Source organism: Aythya ferina, assembly GCF_964211825.1.
Source record: "Aythya ferina genome assembly, chromosome: 1".
Lineage (NCBI taxonomy): Eukaryota > Metazoa > Chordata > Aves > Anseriformes > Anatidae > Aythya > Aythya ferina.
The window spans coordinates 165,546,680-165,567,047 of NC_140296.1; the positions used below are offsets into that span (position 1 = coordinate 165,546,680).

General features: G+C 35.5%; 1 protein-coding gene across 5 annotated transcripts in view; it reads right to left on the bottom strand.

The window, feature by feature from the left end:
* Positions 1–20,368, bottom strand: part of SYT1 (synaptotagmin 1) — a 360,501-nt gene that overhangs the window by 266,523 nt on the left and 73,610 nt on the right. For 4 of the 5 annotated variants that reach the window (XM_084528065.1, XM_084528067.1, XM_084528062.1 and 1 more), the window contains exon 2: positions 13,238–13,352. The exons of the other annotated variant lie outside the window; for it this stretch is intronic. The gene's annotated coding sequence lies outside the window, so the exon portion shown is untranslated. The remainder of the gene's footprint in view (positions 1–13,237; positions 13,353–20,368) is intronic. 5 annotated transcript variants of the gene reach the window in all.

Genomic DNA, 20,368 nt, shown 5'->3' on the forward strand with positions numbered 1-20,368 from the left:
TTAACTGCTGTTATTACTGCCTTCTTATTTCTTAGAATGGGCAAAGGACATTCTTCTGCGATTCCTATAAGAATTTAGCAGCAAAGACATTGTGATCATCAAATACATGTAGTGTTTAGCAAGGCTTTAATACATGCATTACCAATGTTGACATGGAATATTAACTGAATAAGGTGGAGACAAAAGTTCAGGGGAATTCAATAAATACAGAATCAGATTGTTTACAGTATAGTCACCTAAATACTGAAGCTGATGCTCAAGTCACATAGTTTCAAGATCACCAAACAAAGAAGGTACTAAAAAGATTATTCTAAACATATTTTCAAGAATAGGCATAGATAGATTTTACTCATTGAGTCAGATGCAGCATACTCAATCCTTCATCTTGAAGCTAGAAACATATTGCTATCCAAAACCATACCTGCAAGACAGAGTAAGTTATTCATGAAAGTAAATTATGAAGAATGAGTAGAAAGCATATGGCATGGCAAGTTTTAAATTACAACTCCAACTAACCTACTGGGACACCACTCTGACATGTTTTATTCCCTCACAAAACTGAACACTTCCATAAAATTTCTTCCCAAATTCACATCTAGAGTGAAACTATTTGAAAGTGTTTTTAATTTAGCATTTTTGTAGCATAACAGACACTACATACAAGATTTATTAAATAATAATTTGGAAAATTTCTGCTGTGCTTGGAATTATAAACATGTAAATTCTTTCATTAAGCATCTCAATAAAAAGATTTAAAGAAAAATTACACAATGCTGAGTTTTTCTAATGCTAACCTTTTGGCTTATCCTATCCCTCTTAATCAACACAAATGAAACATTCTTACAGTTTTTAAAATAGAATAAAATTCTGTTAAAAAGCACAGGAAAAGAAAAAATAGATTACACGCATGCCTTTCCTGCAAGACAGAAAAAATGTAACTGTATTGATAATTGATAAAATAAGCTACTCTACTATTTATCTATTATTATTTGTTACCCGTTATAATTATTTGTACTTATCCCCTCTTTCATATCCTATTATTTTTGCTGCTTTCTGTAAATCACCAGGTTGGGTAGGTGCAAGATAACAAATCATGACAAAGATGTTTACAGATGTAACTGACTATTCATGTTTTAAGATAGAGAAGTCTTACCCAGTTTCACATACTTGTGCTGGATAGGTAGGAAAAGTGGATGGTAGGACCTTGCACTTGGCCTTGTTGAACCTCATGAGGTTCACACAGGCCCATCTCTCAAGCCTGCCCAGGTCCCTCTAGATGACATCCCTTCCCTTCTGCATGTTGACTGCATCACACAGCTTGGCAGCATCAGCAAACTTGCTGGGGGTGCACTTGATCCCACTGTCCATGTCACTGACAAAGGTATTAAACAGCGCTGGTCTCAATACAGGCTTCTGAGGAAAACCACTTGGTACTGATCTCCACCTGGACATTGAGCCATTGACTGCAAGTCTTTGAGTATGACCATCCATCCAATTAAAATTCCTTACACTCTGAGTGGTCCATCCATTCATGGCTCTCCAATTTAGAGACAGGATATCATGTGGGACAGCGGCAAATAGTTTGCACAAGACCAAGTAGATGATGTCAGTTGCTCTTCCCCTCTCCACCAGTGCTGTAACCCTGTTGTAGAAGGCCATGAGATTTGTCATGCATGGCTTAGTGAAGCCACACTGGATGTCACCAATCACCTCCTTATTTTCCATGTGCCTTAGCATAGTTTCCAGAAGGATCTGCTCCATGATCTTGCTGGGCATGGAGGAGAGATTGACTGACCTGTATTTCCCTGGGTCTTCCTTTTTATCCTTCTTAAAAATAGGGGTTATGTTTCCCCTCTTCCAGTCTGTGGGAACTTTGCCTGATTGCCACAACTTCTTAGATATGGTGGATAAATAGAACAAATAAGATCAAATAAGGACACCCTTCAAGAAGTCTGTACAATTTTCTGCCTCTTCATGTTTATAGAGTTCACATACTTCACTGGCAAATTTCTTACAACTGTAAACAAGCATAAGAAATTTGGTATGTGACCCTTTTGGGGAATGTGAGTTATTTCCCACTGAGAAATTACCTATTGTTTAATAGAAAGTCATTGATCTCTGCCCACCACCTGCTTAGTGCAACTGCTTATTTAACACATTGGATGATAGCAACACTTTATCTCAGAAATTACCCTTGCTGAAGCTAATGAATATCATGTTGTAATTTTAACTAGATTCAGATTTATTGCTAGCCCTAGCCAAGCACTGAGTTCATTAGTTGCTGACAGTGACTAGCATGTTTGGCTAGCATCTTAATCCAAAAATTGGTCCACTGAAATAAATAAAACCAAACATACAAAAGTTGGCTCAACAACTCTCAGGTGGGATACAATGTGTATTTCAAGGTGTCATCCTTTCAAGAGATCTCTATACAACACTTGGGTTTGATTAAGAAATTTCATTTAGGATGCTTTTATGATACTAATTTGTAGAAACATATCCCCATCTGTAAACCTGGTTAATCAGAGGGCCTGGCTGTGATGCCTATATGAAATATTGAGTAACTGGTAATCTTTTCTGAAGAGAAAAAAGAACTCATATATTCTACTCAAAATTACTTATATATGAGTGAGGCATCCTCCCATCCTATAAAGACTTTGTAATTCAGGAAACACCTGACTGAGGAATTTACAGATTCAAAAGAATACCACCTGTCACAAGTTATATAGAAAATTGCTACCCAGGCACCTGTACCTCTCTTACATCCTTCCCATTGACAAGAAATGTACTGATTAGTAACAGAAGCAGCTGAGTTGCAGAAACCAAACAGACTGGGAAACTGGCAGCTTAGCATTTTCTATCCAACTTCCTCATGCTGCTCAAGAACAAACATGCCTGAGCAGCCATAAGCATAAGCCTGCATTATACAAACACAGCTGCACACATGAAGTTTCTCATACCTACTATGTAACGTTATCCACTCAAGAACACAGGGAATAAAGGGAATGTATTAATACAGAATTAACAGTTTGGTTGCAACAGTTTGGTTGCTGGTGGAAAAGAGGTAGCACAATGCACAGCAGCAGAGAGATTAAAAAGAGAAGATACATTTTTTATATTTGTACATTACTGTAGGGTAAACAACTGTTTATTTCCTAAGTGATTTCTGAGCTTACAAATATGTCAGGCATACCCTCATATATGAATTATGTATTTGCAGCAGTGGAATGAAATTTTGCAGCCAACACCCTTCATTTGTAACTAGTTTGTGCTGAAACAATTTGTCAATCTTATTTAATGGTTGCTATTTCCTGCAGTACAAGGACACTCTAACTGATGCAGGTTAGAGTTCTCCTGTCAAATAAAAGTAATAACATCTGTCTCTCACAAAATACAGTAAGAGTACCTTGCACCTTTGCTGCCCAAACTAATCTCATATTCTAAGAATACCCACATACTGTCATGTATCTCTTCTGTCTCTGAAAAGCAGAGCTACATCCCCTATTTTTACATTTATAATTTCTCCATAAAAACTGCTATTTTTGTTTTATACCATATTCAGGTTTGCAGAATGGAAAGGAATCCCACTTCACTGCAGCCATCTGTTCCTAATACAGAGGAGATGGACCAAGATGACAAGATGGAAGCTCTCTCCTGTCTCCACCTGCTCCCTGCAGTGGAGATTTTTTTTTTTTTTTAAGTACTATTTCAGTACACTTTAAACCTTACATGGAAAAGCCAATATACCAGATGACCACGATTGTCCCCCTTGCTTGCTTTTCTCTCAATCACCATAACAGAACCTCCTGTCCATCTTCTCCTATATATGCATACCTAAAAAAAAACACTGTACAGCGTATATCACATGTCCTCTCCTGGACACCACCATCTGGGGGTAAAGAGTGACATTTGCTTGCTGCCAAGTTTTTTTGAGTTTAGTACAAGCTGCACTACCTCATCTGCTTTGGCCAGGAAATTCCCTGTTGACATTATAACCCACTTGGAAGCCACCACACAAGTTGGACCTAGTAAGGGAACAGAAATGCTAAAACCCTTAGATACTCAATATGTTTCCTCCGTCTAGGGAAAATATATCATCCCTTGTCACTGGGTATACATCTTCCTCACCTGTGACCAATTTATCAAGGGTATGGTTTATCCACAGCTGTACCCACCTCACCTTTTCCTTTATATAAGCTGTTAAATGTGATTAACTCAGAAAAAAAATATTTCTCTCTCTGCTTCTCCTGAGACACAGGCTGCACCATACTCATGAACTGACTCTTCTGTGGCACACAACACAGCTCAAACTTGTTTATTGCATATATCAAAACCTATCAACAGCCTATCAGAAAGCCAAAAATATTTTTAGTTTTCCTCACAATATAGAGCAGATTGACACTGGTCTTATGTTCAGATTAGATGTCCTGCTAAGGAAGCATACAATCTCCAATCAGTACTGAATCTACCTACCGAGGCGAGGAGCCACAAAGTCAAAACGCTGTAATAAGACCACTCTGCACATGTAGCACTGTAAAATCAATAAAGACATATGTTCAAAAAAAAAAGATATTGTGTCTTCTAAAGAAACATATATATCTGTATTTTATGGAGTATCTAATATACCATGCAGAGTAAATCTTCTTCCATGGTTTGTAACATGATTTCAACAACCTCAGAAATTATTTTAAGTTTTATCAATTCCATTCTAGCCTAGAGTGTTATCTCTTTGTACTATGTTTTTCTACAATTATGTGGTCTTATAATGGAGGCTTTTAAAATGAAAATGGAAATGATTTCTGATGCACTAAAGAGTAACTTTTTAAATTACATGATTTAGATAATTCCTATTTTGAGAATCTCTGATCATAAATACCTTAAAATTTGAAAAGCAAATACTGCAAACTCAGTTTCTTTTGGCAGGTTTGGGTTGGACACAGAACAAAAAATACCTTAAAAATATTTTGGTGATTCTTCTATAATCCTGGTGCCAGACTTACTTTTTTCACCAATTTTTCTCTCTCAAATAATTACCTTTTTTTTTTCTGATTCAAAGTTATAGTATTTTATCAACTGACATTGTAATTTTACTTTTTCAAAACAAAATAAAACAAACATAATATACATTTTTCAAAATCATTACTATTAGGTGCCTAACTTGTTCTTTGAACAACAGTCCAGAGAGGAACATATTCTGGCTGCCACAGCTACCGTCATGGAAAGTGTGGAACTACAGAGCCAAGGAGGCTTAGACAACTGAGACACATCATGCAGAGTGCACTGTACATTTGATAAGTGCACAGTGGCTTTTCTATGTCAGACAAAATCAGAAATTATTGGACACATTAAACTCTGCATATACTGGAACATAAAACCCACCCAAATCTTGTATTTTTCTGTATGTATGTCTTACCCCCCCAAATACCCCCCACGTGTAATTGCAAGTACACCATGAAGTTATTGTTTATTTCATTATCCACAAGTATCTCACAGACCAAAGTCATGTATTTAAACACGTCTTACATAAAAGCATCCAGTAGTTTCAAACATTTACATTAGAAACTCTAAAGCAAGAGTTATGTTTACAGTTGCTTTATTTATACCCACAGTTCTTTAATGATAGGGCTGTTATACAAACAAGATCAAGTTCCGTGCTTGCAATTCTGTATTTTTTTTTCCACCTGACCACTCTTATCTGTAAAAAATAGATTATAAAGAGTATGTTCCCTCTTTGCACTGGCTTCCTGTTGCTGTCACGTCCTCCAGAGTTTGTGGAATGGACTCAAGCCTTACATACCTTGACGCATCCCATTACTGTAGCTATGAAGAGAGATAACTATGTTGATTAGTAATTAACAATTTATTAAAAGAACTGCCTGGAAAAATAGAACAAATAGTCCCACGAATGAACAAGAATGATCTGTCCTGGCTCAATCCTTGTTCGGACAGTGATTTATTTGGTTTTGTGGACACGTTTACCATCCTAATGCTGCTTTTATGATCTCTGTTTCCTGAGATATCTGAAAAGCTAAGTCTCATGCAAGCCTTGATGGATGTCTGCCTAACTAATGCATGTAGCCATTACTTTGTATTTTCCTTCTTTATTACATTTTCAGAATCAAAAGGAGATAAGCATTACCATGAGCCACTGTTATCAATATCAAGGAGACATACACACAAAAGATGTTTGAACAAAATGAAATTCTACATGTCACTAGTAGACAAGCTGTTGTTGGAAAGTGCCAGATAATTAAATTTAACAGTGAACCACCAATTTTGGACCTCTCACACTGATGTGATCTGTCAGGCACAGATAAGAATTTGTATTTTAAAAATAGACAAAGTTTCATATTGTGTCTTTTTTTTTTTTTTTTTTTTTTTTATATATGTGAGAACAAAATAAACTAGTTGTTTGTACAAACAGTTCTAAACAATATGTCATGCTATAAAGGACAATGTACTGTTTTTGTTGGGTCATCGCGTTTCTAATAACACGAGACATCAATTATAAATAATAAAGCAGGAATCGATGTTTACCCAGTTTATCAAAGAAGTTCTCGGAGAACAGCAGAGGTTGAACTTTGTCTCAGGTCAGTTTCCTACCCCGTGGTCTGGAAAACACCCAGCAACAAGTGGAGAGATGGGAACTAGAAGGGATAGGGCAGACCTTCCCAGCCCAGAGCAGAGACCTGGCCAGCTGCCTGCTGCATTTCATGAATGCATCCAGAGAGCTCTGGGGGATTTGCCTGTTTTCTGGCACCGATGCCTCTTTTTCGCTTCTAACACATCCTGGACATATAGATTTTGGATTCAATCTAATAGAGAATGCAAGCATTTCTGAGTCTTTTAGAGGAAGGAAAATATATTTTTTTCAGTGCCATATGTGAAAGCTTACAGGCAAAATTTTGTCACAACGGGATCTGTTTAATGAACTTTCTGCATAGCGTGATAGATGGTCCACAAATTGTATTGTGGGAAAAATGAATAACCTACTAGTTTGCATTTTCAGCACAGATTTTCAGACGTACTTAATAGCCGTAATACATTAAACACAAACACAACTTTGTATCTAGCATAAGCACAACCCCGCTGAAAATAAAGAATATTTTCTTAAAATACATAATGGGATTTATTTGTTTTTGTAAGTACAAATCATTTAGAAAGATGAGTTCCCTTGTAATCAGTATTGTTACATTAACATAAAATAGGTGTATTTTAAAAGGGCACATGATGGACACGACACAGCCAGTTCCAGCCTGCTCCAATGGTCCCACCACAGAGCTTGGCTAAGCTCAGCAGCCACCCTGGGGGCATTTAAAGGAAAATGGATTGGGAAAGGGCAAAAATCCCAAACAGTAGAGAGGATTGAGGAAAAAATGTGAGAGAAACAGCCCTGCAGACAGTTCAGTGATTAAGGAGGGCGAGGAGGCTTGGGGCCACATGGAGGTGAGGAGATGGAGGAGTCGTGAGTGAAGGAATGAAGTTGAGCATGAGAAAAAGTGTTGGGTGGAGGCTTGGTGGTGGCGGCTTGCTTTAGTTTGTTTGGTTTTTGTTTGTTTCCCACCATCCAAATCTATTTTAATCATCAATAAATTAAATTGGTTGCTGATTTTATCTCAACCTATGAGCTTCTCTCCTGTCCTGCTGCTGAGGTAGAGTGAGAGAGTGGCTGAGTGGGTGTCTGACATTCAACCAAGATCAGCCACAATCAAGACACTGGGGAATCAAGCCTGGGAACTGATTTTACTAATTTGGGTAAAATTAGTCCAATTACAGGAAAGTGAATGGAGTTCATTATTCATTAAAGTGCTAAGCATGCTTGCGACGTGACTGTCATTTGCTACACGGAAGGTAAATGATGGTGTCTGGACACATTTCCTCCATCCTTCTTCTGTGAAGGCTGAGTTCTGGAGTGCTTTCAGGAGATACTTAAACATATTTAAGGTTTTGCTGCTGCCAAAATAGATGAGATCCTGCCCTACTTCCCACACATCACCACACTATTCCTTGTGTGTCAGCAATAAGGCTGATCTGGCTGAAAACTACTCTGTTAATGTTTAGTGCTGGAACAAAGATCATCACTTCCAGAAAAAGTGCAGTTTTAGATGATCGTAAAACTATAACCTTGGTCTTTTCCAAGGTCATAACTCCAATGTACCTCAGAAAATATTTGCCCTTGGAAAGTGTTTACTGAAACAAGAAATAATTGCAGATAGTCATACATTACAGGGGATCCTCAGAATTAATTCAAAAGAATTATTTCAAAAAATGTGTGACCTCCTGCAGTAGTTACATGGAACGTACTTTGCTGTATGAAAAAAAAAAAATCCTATCCACATATCCACTTATGTTGCTCTATGTATGTTTTTTCTTCCCATTGGAATCTTGCAAGAAATTAATGTTACAATTCTTGTTACAATGCAAATCCCAAGTGATTCTCATTTCTGCAGGCTTCTTCCTGTAGGAATCTGGTGGACCTTCTATCCAGACAGTTAAGAATGTTAATATTCTTCCCAGGTATGAAGTACACTATAAAGTACACTTGTAGATATATTCTTTCCCCATAAATCTTTTTTTTTTTTTTTTCCCTCCCCCAAGTGTTTTTAGTTTATTTTCTGCCTGCCAAAAAGTAAGGAAAAGTCATGTTCCCCCTGCCAACTCCCCTCCTCCAAAAAAAAGCAGGAATATGAAGTCTATTTTCTGACCATCACTGGTGCTGAGGTTGACTGGGAGAAACAGCAGGGACCCCAAGTACCACCTCTGGCTCAGTGAGCTGACTGTTTGATTGTTCTCATTTTATTTAACTGCTATGTATAATTGCTGCTGTTTTAGACTGTAACACAATAAATGCAGCACTGTGGGAAGAAAGAAACCTTTTTTACACCAGCAATTTCATTCTCTTCCTTATAGGGAAGAGAATAGTAAGACCTGCATTTAACTATATTACTTTGTGAAAATTTAATTTTCCCACAAAAAATCGTTTGGTATGTCTGATTTATCCTCAATTGCCAAACCCCAGAAATCTCATTGCAACCTATGTTGCCAGTATAAGGTAGTAAGCTACTTTCAACTAAGGAGGTTATACACACTTAAATAAATTTCAATAGATTAACTGAAGTAAATTTTTCATTACTGTTCTCTGTATTTTCAATAGATTCATACACCACAGACCTATATAAAAATCAATTTTCATTGTTCCTTAAAAGGTTTACCTTTAAGATGGAAATGATTACAGAACACAAGATGTATCCATCTACAGCCTAGGGACTTTAATTTATCAGTGGAATGTTGGCTCCTAGAAAAGAAATTAAGTATTACATCAGAAAAATAAACAAGCAAAAGTTAAAAATACAGGAAAAAAAAGGAATTGTAATAATATTTATTGTGTGACAGCCTTTTCTCTGAGACAGGTCTGCAAACTGTGGCAACTTTGTGTAACCTATAATTTTGGTGTTCACTGGAACAATGCTTTAGTGCTTGTTTCTTGAATACTCCCATGATAATGTGAACATCTTTCTAGTAGATAGTACTTTGTTGTCCAGGAAATCTAGAAAGGTAATACAATTATATATATACATATATATATATACACACACACATATATATATATAAGGCATAAGTTGGAAACTGTTTTTTTCCCCCCTCAACCAACTTAGAGAATACACAGGGAATATCAGGGAACACAGGGAACCTTGTGAAGAGTTTAATATTAGTTTATAAGATACTTTCTTTTTAGTGAGGTATACTATGTATAAACCCTAAAATTAATTATCAGTTCTCTCCTCCAGTCAAATTCACTGATTGAAATGAAATTTCATTTGTAGTTCTGCATGTTCCATCATAGTTAGTGGTGTTTTACTAGCAGGAGAGTGAAATGGGTATTCCAGGATTTGTTCTTGTTTTCCTGAATGGTCTAGAAGCAAAATACTGCTAACGCAATAAAATAAGAAAAATTTGTGAGAGCTTTGCTATAAACTGTAATGTTTTTCTTTTGCACTTAATGGGGTCAGAGTACTGAAAGTAGTTGGATTGGGGCCTCCATCATTTACAGCCTTCCTACAGGGATTCTCTTAGTGGTGACCCACACTACGTTTCTTGAATAGCCAAACCAACTACAATGGAAGTAATAGCTCCTGTAATAGGAGAACAGCTTTCATTTTGGTTACTATAGTCAAAACAAACAAACAAACAAAAAAAAACAAAATAACACCAAAATCAACTGACCAGAAATATGTATAAAAGGAAAGAAGAGACACTACATCTAAAACACCTGAAGGAATATTGTTAGTATTTTAATGGATTTTTAAATAGGAAGATCTGTAATGTATAACTATCTGCAATTATTTCTTGTTTCAGTAAACACTTTCCAATACTCAGCAAGTCTCAAAAGGTGTTTCCTCATGACTCTGCTTATTAAAGCATCCCCTTTAACCCACTTTGTAGTTTCCTCAATATTGTTGTATTGTCTATATATAATACGTTACCAAAGAAGTTCTATAAATTGGATGACAGAGTAAGAAGCATTTCTAGTTCCGATTTGTGTAACAGATCCTCAGGTTTTATTGCATTTTTTTAAAGTGCTTGCTGTAGATTTTTTGAAAAGTTCTTGGGGTCATTCTTATTGAATTTTTGCTTTGATTTGCTTCTTCATTTTGTATTTACCTTATAGTCAACTTTATTCTATTTCACATTCCTAAGGACCCTATTTTAGCTCTTGGGTTTATGTGGATAATCTCTTTAGTAGCAATCCACCTCAGGGCACAAGACAGTCCAACGTGCATGCAAGTCCTTGAAGTTATTGTTCAAATGGAAATTCAGATCCCCAAACATTTGCATTGATTTAAATTAATTTGAGTTATCTATAATAACAGATTTAAACATTGGTGATTTACTCCCAGACACATTCATAGACAGTATCTCATATTCTCAGAAGAAACTGTTTGTAACTTAGACATGCAGGATAGTGAACTGAGATGAAAATTAATTTTATCACTGTGATGAACACACTACTACCCCAATCAAAATTCATTTGCAAGTTTTGGTGGAACAGGAACAGATGCTGGGGAATTAGAAAATATATATATTTTTTTCTCCAATCTCTCTATTTCTCTCCCCTCTTTTTCCATATTCAGCACAGTGCTGTTCTCTCCCCTCTTTTTCCACATTCAGCACAGTGCTGTACTGTGTTTTACTATCAAAAATAAAAGGTAAGCTTTGGACAAAGTGACAGCCACCACTAAAGTCATACATCAAGAGTTAGTTTCACAACAATCTGCTTTACAACACAAAAGAATAGTAGTATTCTTTCCAAGTGAGTTATTTTCCTTGGGGACAATTTACTTTGAGGACATATTGCTTTGCATTTTCTTATGGCTTTTCACTTGTTTTGTGAACTTTCATTGAAAGGTGCCCTGAAATTTCATTGTCTTTATATGTTGTTGCTTTTCATTTGACCTGTGAATGATCTCCACTTCCACATGCTCTCTGTGAAACATCTGCACAAACAAACAGAAAAAGTACAAAAAGCTCTAACCCAAATGAAGTATTGAAGCCCTTGTATAGGGGTGGTGTAAACAATTAATTGGTATGGGAACTGTGACATGCAAATGGAAGCCCCATAAATATCTTCAGACTATACAGCAACTGTTTTCATCTATTAAGAAGATGGTTTTAGTGCAATGTTTCACTGAAATTGCATCAAGCCTGGCAATTATAAGGAATCTTAACAGAACAAGATTGTTTCTCTTACTCTCCTCATCCCTGGAGGAAACATCAAAGCAATTGGGTGAAGACAGGCTATCTAGGCTAGAGCAAGAAATGCTGTTTAGGTGTAACATATTCAGAAAAGTATCCAAGCAATTTCCTAACTATTAGAAATTAACCAAAGAAGCTGTTGTTATCAATTCAAGAAGTACAAAGCTAAATAGCATAGTAATAAATTTTCAGTGTTTGATTGTTGACACATTTTTAGATGAAGCAGTAGCAGTGGCAATATAATAATTTCCAAACGTTTTATTACCAAAACAATAGCATTTAATCACCTTGGAGCATCCCTAAATAAAATAAAATAAAATAAAATAAAATAAAATGTTCCATTTCCCATCACAGTAGTTAAACAGACATGTAAATTAGAGGGATGGAGAGGACTTTTGCTTACTAATATCTACGAAGTCTATGCATTTTCACTTACTGCCTTTCAAAAAAGAATAATAGCCTCCTATCAATGAAATTAACTTACAGGAAATAAAGACTTCATCAGTGTGTGTGTATATATATATATATATATATATACACACACACTGATGAAGTCTTTATTGGTTTATCCTATCCTATCCTATATATATATATATATACACACACACACACACTCTAATGTAATAGATATGATAATGGTAATAAATATGATAAATAATATGGTAATGATAATATATATACATTAGTATATATATACATTAGTATATATATCACTATAAATAGATATATATATCACTATATATAGATATATACACTAATGTATATGTACATTAGTGTATATATATACATGTATATATATTTCTGGACATTATTGCTCTTTTTTATTACAGTTACTATTATTACAATTTCACTGTCCTGTCTACATCACTGATACAGGAGCTTATGTAATGACTTGGACTACAACAGCTATGTGACTACTAGTGGAGATTGAGTTGTACAAACATTAACTCAGATGGAACTCATTAGCTAAATATGCACAGCTGAAACATCCACAACCTGAAAGACCACAGTAATGTCTATACAGCTCCTGTTGCTTAAGAAATTCACATGTGAAAATACAAGAATGCACACTAATGAATGGATAAATCAAAGACAAACCTTACTCAGAAATTATCTATATACTGGTGCACAATGGCAGATGTCACAGCATATTTTTTTACGATGTAAGGCTGCTCAAGATCATCTATGGATAATGAACCATGACAGCTTGGGATTTGATAAAATGCAAGTTGATGGTGAGAACAGACAAAAAATAGAAGTGCTATATGAACAGTCAACAAATGCATATAGACTGTCTTTCATGGCAATTTCAAATATCATGTATTTCTGCAGAACTACACATTCATTGATCTAATAGACTTTACATCTGAAAAAGCCATTACTTAAAATCATTTACTACCTCCATTTTATTTCTAGGAAAGTGCCATGCCTTAAAGCATTTAAGCAGGTACAGAAGGTAAAAGAATCCGTTTGTTGAAAATACCTTATATCATTGGCGTCAACACGGTTTTCTTTTCACAGGAAAATCTTGAATGAAGGCTCTATCAGTCAGTTTCTAATTTCTTCACAGCTCAGAAAAAATCCCTTCTATTTTCTCCCTTTAAGAGAAAGACATTCCATGTAAACACTTGCCTGTACCTCTGCAGCTGTATTTTCCATCTTTGCTTACAAACAACTGCTGCTTAAAAAGTCTTTTAATTATACTTGGTTTTAATTATACTTGGTTTCTTCAATGCCTTTCAGCTGCTGATTGTCAGAAGTTGATTACCATGAGAGTTAACCAGATTATTAAGATACACAGGAAAAAAAGAAAAAAAAGACATACATGTTTCCTTCATTGGGCTCATGTGGTCTGTTTTCTTAGTGTGCTACAATATTATAGATATGTATCTTTAGTTTTAATCAGTGAGACAAGTACAGTCAATTGTACTGACCCACAAGGTTCCTTAAGTTAGCATTCTCATTGAACTCATTTGATACTAAAGAGACCTGGATTTGTACTTCTATATTTTTTCCTTCTATACACAATTCAAAACAGTTTGCATTAAAGGGCAAAAGTGACAGAAGAAAATTCAGTCTTTAGACTCAAATAATTTTGTAGAACAATTCAGCTTATGCCCCCGTATTATTTTTCTTCTATAGAGTCTCTGGTTAAGGTTAATTAAGAGAATTCACCTAGCTTTTTCCCCACAGCTCTGTCTACACGCTCCAGTGAAGTCTGAATGCTTACTGTACTGGAAGTTGTTTGAACAAGACTGTTAGAGATCTTTAAGATTTTTGTAAATCAAATCCCCTATACACATGCAAAGGATAGGAGAAAAGCTGTATCAACATATTTATCCTACAGATGGAAGCTGAGGTACACAAAATTAACCAATATGCTGAATGTCAGACAAGGAATCTAGCTTAAGGAATCTTTTCAGCCATAAATGTCTTGAATCCTTGATCAATAACTTCATCATACACCATATAAGCTGTTCTCAGGGCCCATCTCATACATGTATTGCTGTTGATTATTTTCCTTACTGTGAAATACAATCATTATTTCATTTTGGAGGTCTTGGCAGTAGTTAAGACAGTAAGAATACTTAGAAATAAAGATACTTTATTGCACATTGCAATTTTTATTGCATATTGCAATATTTGCACATTGCAGTTTTTATTGTACATTGCAATTTCTATTGCAAATGCTTAATTGCATAATTCAAAAGTTCATTGAAAGTATTTTGAATAGTTTTGAAACTTATTTTTCATGACTGATGTACTAAGACATCAATATTATTAACCACAAGAGTAAAAACAATGGAAATTTCTATAAATGTATAATTACCCTTCTATTACTTTTAGAGAGTAAAGCCTATACTCTCTAAACAAGAATTTACACCACCACGCAATGTGTCTTTTCCATCAGAAATTAAAGAAAAAAAAAAAAGGTGATATCCTCCAAATGACTCCAAGATCTATGGCTTTAAGGAAATAAATATCAGGGAAAGGTGGTTAAAAAATGTTCCAGCTCTCAGAGTCGACAATTATTTTGTACCTTGTGGCTGTCTGGATAGAATATACTTATTTATCAAAACAACAAAGTAAAATTAAACTCATCAGATGCAAACCACAACATTAATAAAAGAACACTATTGCAATGTCATGCACTCAAAGTTTAATTCAGCCTCTTTCTGAGGCTTTTATGACAATCTCTGAGTACCATATTTTGGGACAGATCTATGCTTACTCAGCACCTATGTTGCTTGATTAAGGAATTTAAAGGGTCCCCCCATTCTGCTCCATGAGTGCTCTACAATTTGTATATTAGTAGATTCTTAAGATAAAATCGATTTTCATTGTGAATTTTTTAGAAGATAAAAAAAATCCACTCTTTTTTACATCTAATAATGGATCCTTTTTTGTTTGTTTGTTTGTTTTTCTCATTTTATTTCTTGAGCAAATTCAGCATATACTGCATGTTGCTATATACTGGAGCACAGCTCTCAGTGTAGTCTCTTTTGCTGCCTTCCTGGATCATTTCTCACCCAGTCCCAGCTCTCTCCAGCTACGATTACTGGCTGTTGCTAATGGAAGTATGTTGGCAGCTCTTAGCTTGCTGTCCGGGTATTCAATTCCTTATTAAAAATGTTTTCTCTAGAGATCCCTGCCAATTCTCTTTTTGCCTTGTTAATCCCAGTTTCCTACTCCATGCCCAATTTTTATGTTTCTTCCCATTATCCAGGCTGACAAATCATCAGTAGTCTAGGGCTTTTGCCCCTTAAGCCTTGGCCACCGCCCCTCGAAGCCCAGCGCTGACAGTTTTTGTCCATTACTGTTACTCTTACTGTGGTCCCGTCTGGGTCCATGGAGGTACATGTAAGCCCAGCTCCTACTGTGGGGGCTGGCTCCTTCCCATTGCACAGAGGAGTTACCAAAAGCCATCGCAGGTTTATCAGCGCCATTAGTCTTGCAATGCGAGAATGCTCAGTCACTCTGGCGATGCTGCGTATTTATCAGATGCTGAGAGAAGCTTGAGCACACCCAATAGTGACTGCTCCTGGAGGTTTTGCATCTTCAGCATTAACGGATCTCTCTTGCCTCTGTGAATCCCAAACCTTTTTAAGGGCTTTTAATTTTGCTAATTCTAGGTGTTCATGGGGATGGCCACAGCCACATACTCTTCAAAACTGGCAACCTTGCTATGAGGCAGCAATACTAACCCCACCTAAAAGGAAACTTTTAAACATGACAGTTTTGTGTAGAGATCTTAATTGTGTTAAAAAATCCTAGTGAGAAGTAAATATTTCTAGGGAGACAGCAGTTAGCCTCTGGGAGTCAGAGAAAGATGGATAACTTAATCAATAAAGTAAGTTTTAGTATGTTAATAGAGGTAACAGTGAAACGTGATCCATGTTTCAACAAGAATTTTCAGGTTTTCTTAGAGGTTTAAAACTTCTTTTTACAAGTCCCTTGGGTAGCAGAATGAACCTCTCTCACTTATTGGATGAACAGTGCATAATACTTTGTGTAATGAAATTAAGCAGCCTGAAATACATGTGAACATGACTAATGAGACAAAATGCAGCAGGAAAACCAAGCAGATGGCTTGAGCATTCTGGAACAGAGTAGTTAGGAGAGATCTGATTTTTTTTTTTTTTTTTCAGGATATATACAGAAACACAAACATAATCTTTGCATTCCTGTATAATATTGCATCTGTCAGCATTTTGATAGTCTATGTATCAAAAATGAAAGCTTGCCAGAATACTAATATCACTGCAGAAAACCTTTATGCGTCTTCCACAGCGATGCCAAACGCAAACAAAATGAAGGGAAAAAAAAGTTTCCTTTTGTATTTTATATCTTGCTTTTTTAAAGGTATGAGAAGATACCTAAGTTAGTAATGTATTTTAAATGAACAAGTCTTCCAGTCTTTCTTCACCAAAAGTCTGGTTCTCAGAGACCTCCTCAGTAGTAAGAACATTTGGGAAAAAAAAAAAAAGAAAAAAGTGCCGATATCAAAAGATGGTGGGAAAAGGGTTTTTGTAACAAGAAAAGTCAATCACTAACTTATGAAGGATGCTATCAGAAACACAGGAGAATGAAGATAAAATTAGTTTGCTCTCTTTCCTTTCTGAGAAAAATGAAACAAAACAAAGAAACAACCTACACCAAAAAACAACAACAAAATAAACACAGAAAAGATAAACTGTTCATTTCTACAATTTGAGTTAAAATGAGGGTCACCAGGTAGCTTCTCCTCAAGAGGTACTCATTGGCTGAAGGGTATAATTCTGCTCTGCATGCAACCCATAATGGCACTGGCTGTTTACATCTGCAAATTTCTGAAAGTGCCAGCAGCTATGTTATAAATAACAAGCTGATTCGGAAAGTGAAAGTGTCTGTTTGAGCAATTTTGCAATGTCTTCTTTCTGCCTTCTCAATCACAAATGATTGGAATATAATGCTTTCCGATGTTTGTTTTTTGACAGCTCAGATTTTTTTTTTTCACTAGAAAATTTTATTTAATGCTTTAGGAAAAAAAAAAAAAAAAAGACACTACCTGTGATCAGCAATATAAAGGCATCTTGTCAACAAAGTAATTTTAACCAATGGTCAGAAGAACACAATTTATTTTATCTGCACCTGTTGGTAAGTATAATAGTCTGTTCCACTGTTGGTGATATTAGTACAGCTGTAGCCCACCTATCACATCTTTTGACTATTACATACTCCTATTAGCTGGTGCTTGAAGTGCAATTTAGTGGTGTAGAATATTTTTATTACCAACACAAATGGCAGTGGTCTAAGATTGACATTCTTTAATTCCTTCAGTTAATTTTTAAAATATATCTCTGCACTGTTTGCACCAGTTTCCCTTTTTTAAAGTTCATAAGTTTTATAATTGTTGAAAGATACTGAACAATTTCATGGTGTATCACTATTCAGCAAAAAAAAAAAAAAAAAAAAAAATTAGTTCTGGAAGATAGTAATGATCTTCTTTATTATTTTTCCATTACTTCTGACTGCATTACTATCTCCTGTACTAAAACAAGTAAACAAACAAACACACATTTCTTTCAGTCTGAAGCATGTTAAAGTTATCTCTTCTCTGCAACAAGCACAGGAGTATCTAAAAACCTGGCCTCTGTAGCCAGTACTCTTACAATCTGCCTTGACCTAAATTCTTCAGTTGACATATGTAGAGATTTAGATGATATCTTTATTCTACCCTAACTAATTCTTAATTACACTGCAGCACAATATTTAAGCTTCAACTCAAGAAATGTTATGAAGTATTCATTACATGATAAATGACCTTCAATGAGAACTACAACACACATATATCATTCCAGCCCGTATTACTGGTATCAGGTCCCCTCTGACCTTGCATTATAAACCTTGGCCACTGTTCAAACTATCAGCAAAATCCAGCTTATGTCACCTTCCCTGCAGCTTTCAAACATAACTTGCGTTAAACATGAGTTAAACCTATCTCAGTGTCAATAAAAATGTGGGGTTTATGATCTCAGTACCTGGTATTTATGATCAAATGCAGTCTGCAGAAGCATTTCCACCAATTGTGTATGGAATATTGTACAATGTCAATACAGATCCAATAGAATTTTGTGAGTTAAAGTAACAAGTGATAATTTCTACCTTGCTACTGCTGTAAAAATGATATTCCTCTACTGTAGAAATGTTTTTAAATAAATTCAACTGTAAAGCTGTTTTTGTGATGCTCTGCAATAATTTGTACCAAAACAGAGTGCTCAAACTGTACTTTTATACCATTTTAGAGTTCAGTATAATGTTTTATATACAGAAAAACTAGCAACCATAAAGGAAGCTGGTAGGAGCAAAGTTCAAAACAAACAAAAGAAGGTGGTTCTTTGTTCAATGGTGGCAGGTCTACGAAACTCTCAGAAACATACTAGTGATGCAAGAAATTTAAAAATTTCAAGGTGAAACTGAATGATCACTAAGAAGAGCAATTCACTGATATTTAGACAAACTGCACCAGAAATCCCTTGAGCTGAAAGCAATCAGAGGCTGGGAGAATTTTCAAGAAACGTGTAATATTTTCTTGTCCTCTTCCTCTTTTCTAAGGAAATCTATGGCTTGTTGGAGACAGGATGCTGCACTCTATGGCAAGGGCTACAAGAATCCCTGGTCTGAACTGATGAGACCATTCTTCCATTCTAACAAAGATTCTCTGAATTTGCCCTATATTTTTGCCTAAGCAAGGGCAAGGAAACAGATGACATCACATTCAAGGAATTAGGCAAAACCACTGTATGATGCATCATAGTCATCCTTAGTATTGCATGTAAGTTCATTTCTACTGAACAAAATTGTATGTCTTAAACTTGGTACGTTCATGATAATCATTCCTTTAGCAGTAGTACAACTGTACCTAGAGTGCAAGTTCTTTGTCAGCTAGAAAAAATCATAATTCAAAAAGCCCATATGAAGGTTTTACTATATCACAAGTGGCATGTTATCTGGACATTCCAAACAATTAGTCTGTAAATACCTTGGGATTAAAATCTGCAAGAAGATTTTACATCCTAACATAGCATATGCTCTTATGAGGCAGACAGGTGTAATTACAGAATCCATCTCACCTGGAAAAGCAAGTGCACTGCATGAAGTGACTGCAGTACAGAGTCATGTGTACACAAAGACTTGTTACCATCTGATTTCGTAGCTGCAAAGGAGACAAATTTGTTCTCTGCTTTGTTATAGCTATCCATACTGCAGCATATAGTTACATATACATAAAAACCTGACCTCAGAGATACATGGCCAACAACTTTGAGTCGTCACCCTTCAAGAAAATGTGCCCATCCACGAATGACACAATTCAAGCTCATATGTGTTTTCTAGTCTCTCTGGTCTCAGATGGAAATTTCTGACTTTCCTTTTGGGGATATTTTCACCAAGAGAATTTGATCTTAAATTCTTGTATATCTGTTAAAGTTATACACATTTAAGGAAGGAAATTTTGGTCCCTTTCTACTTCTTTATCAAAAGCAGTAAGCAATAAATATATGCAAAAACCTTTTTAGTATGCACTGACAAAAGTAAGAGTCTTGATCTTGTTATTTAACTGAGAAGAGTCAGAAAATATTATAAATATGGCCCTATCTTATTGGACTGTGTGAAAAATTCTATATAATTATTACCCACTTCACTTATGTAAAGAGTTTATTCAATAATATTCTTTCACTTATCTGAGATGTAGTTAAAGGAACCATGAACTTTTCTACTATAGCCAAAACAGACTGTTTCAGACATCTTGTTCTGATATCCTATATACTTTTTTTTTTTTTTCCTCCACAGGAATGCTGAAAGATACAATAAAAAGTATGAATCAATAGTTCACTACAGACTGAACACATCAATTTTATATGATTTCCTTATATTGTGCCAAGTCCTATCCTGAAACTTTCATTCTGACCTCTCTTACCAACCTAATTCCATACAGATCAACTCATTTAGTTGCTACTAAGGAACAATTTCAAGCTTAAACTATGAGTGTGACCTTCAATTTATGAAAGACATCAAACACAAGATCAATCTGATGGTATAGACCTCACTGTAGATAGAAACTAAACTTTTTCTT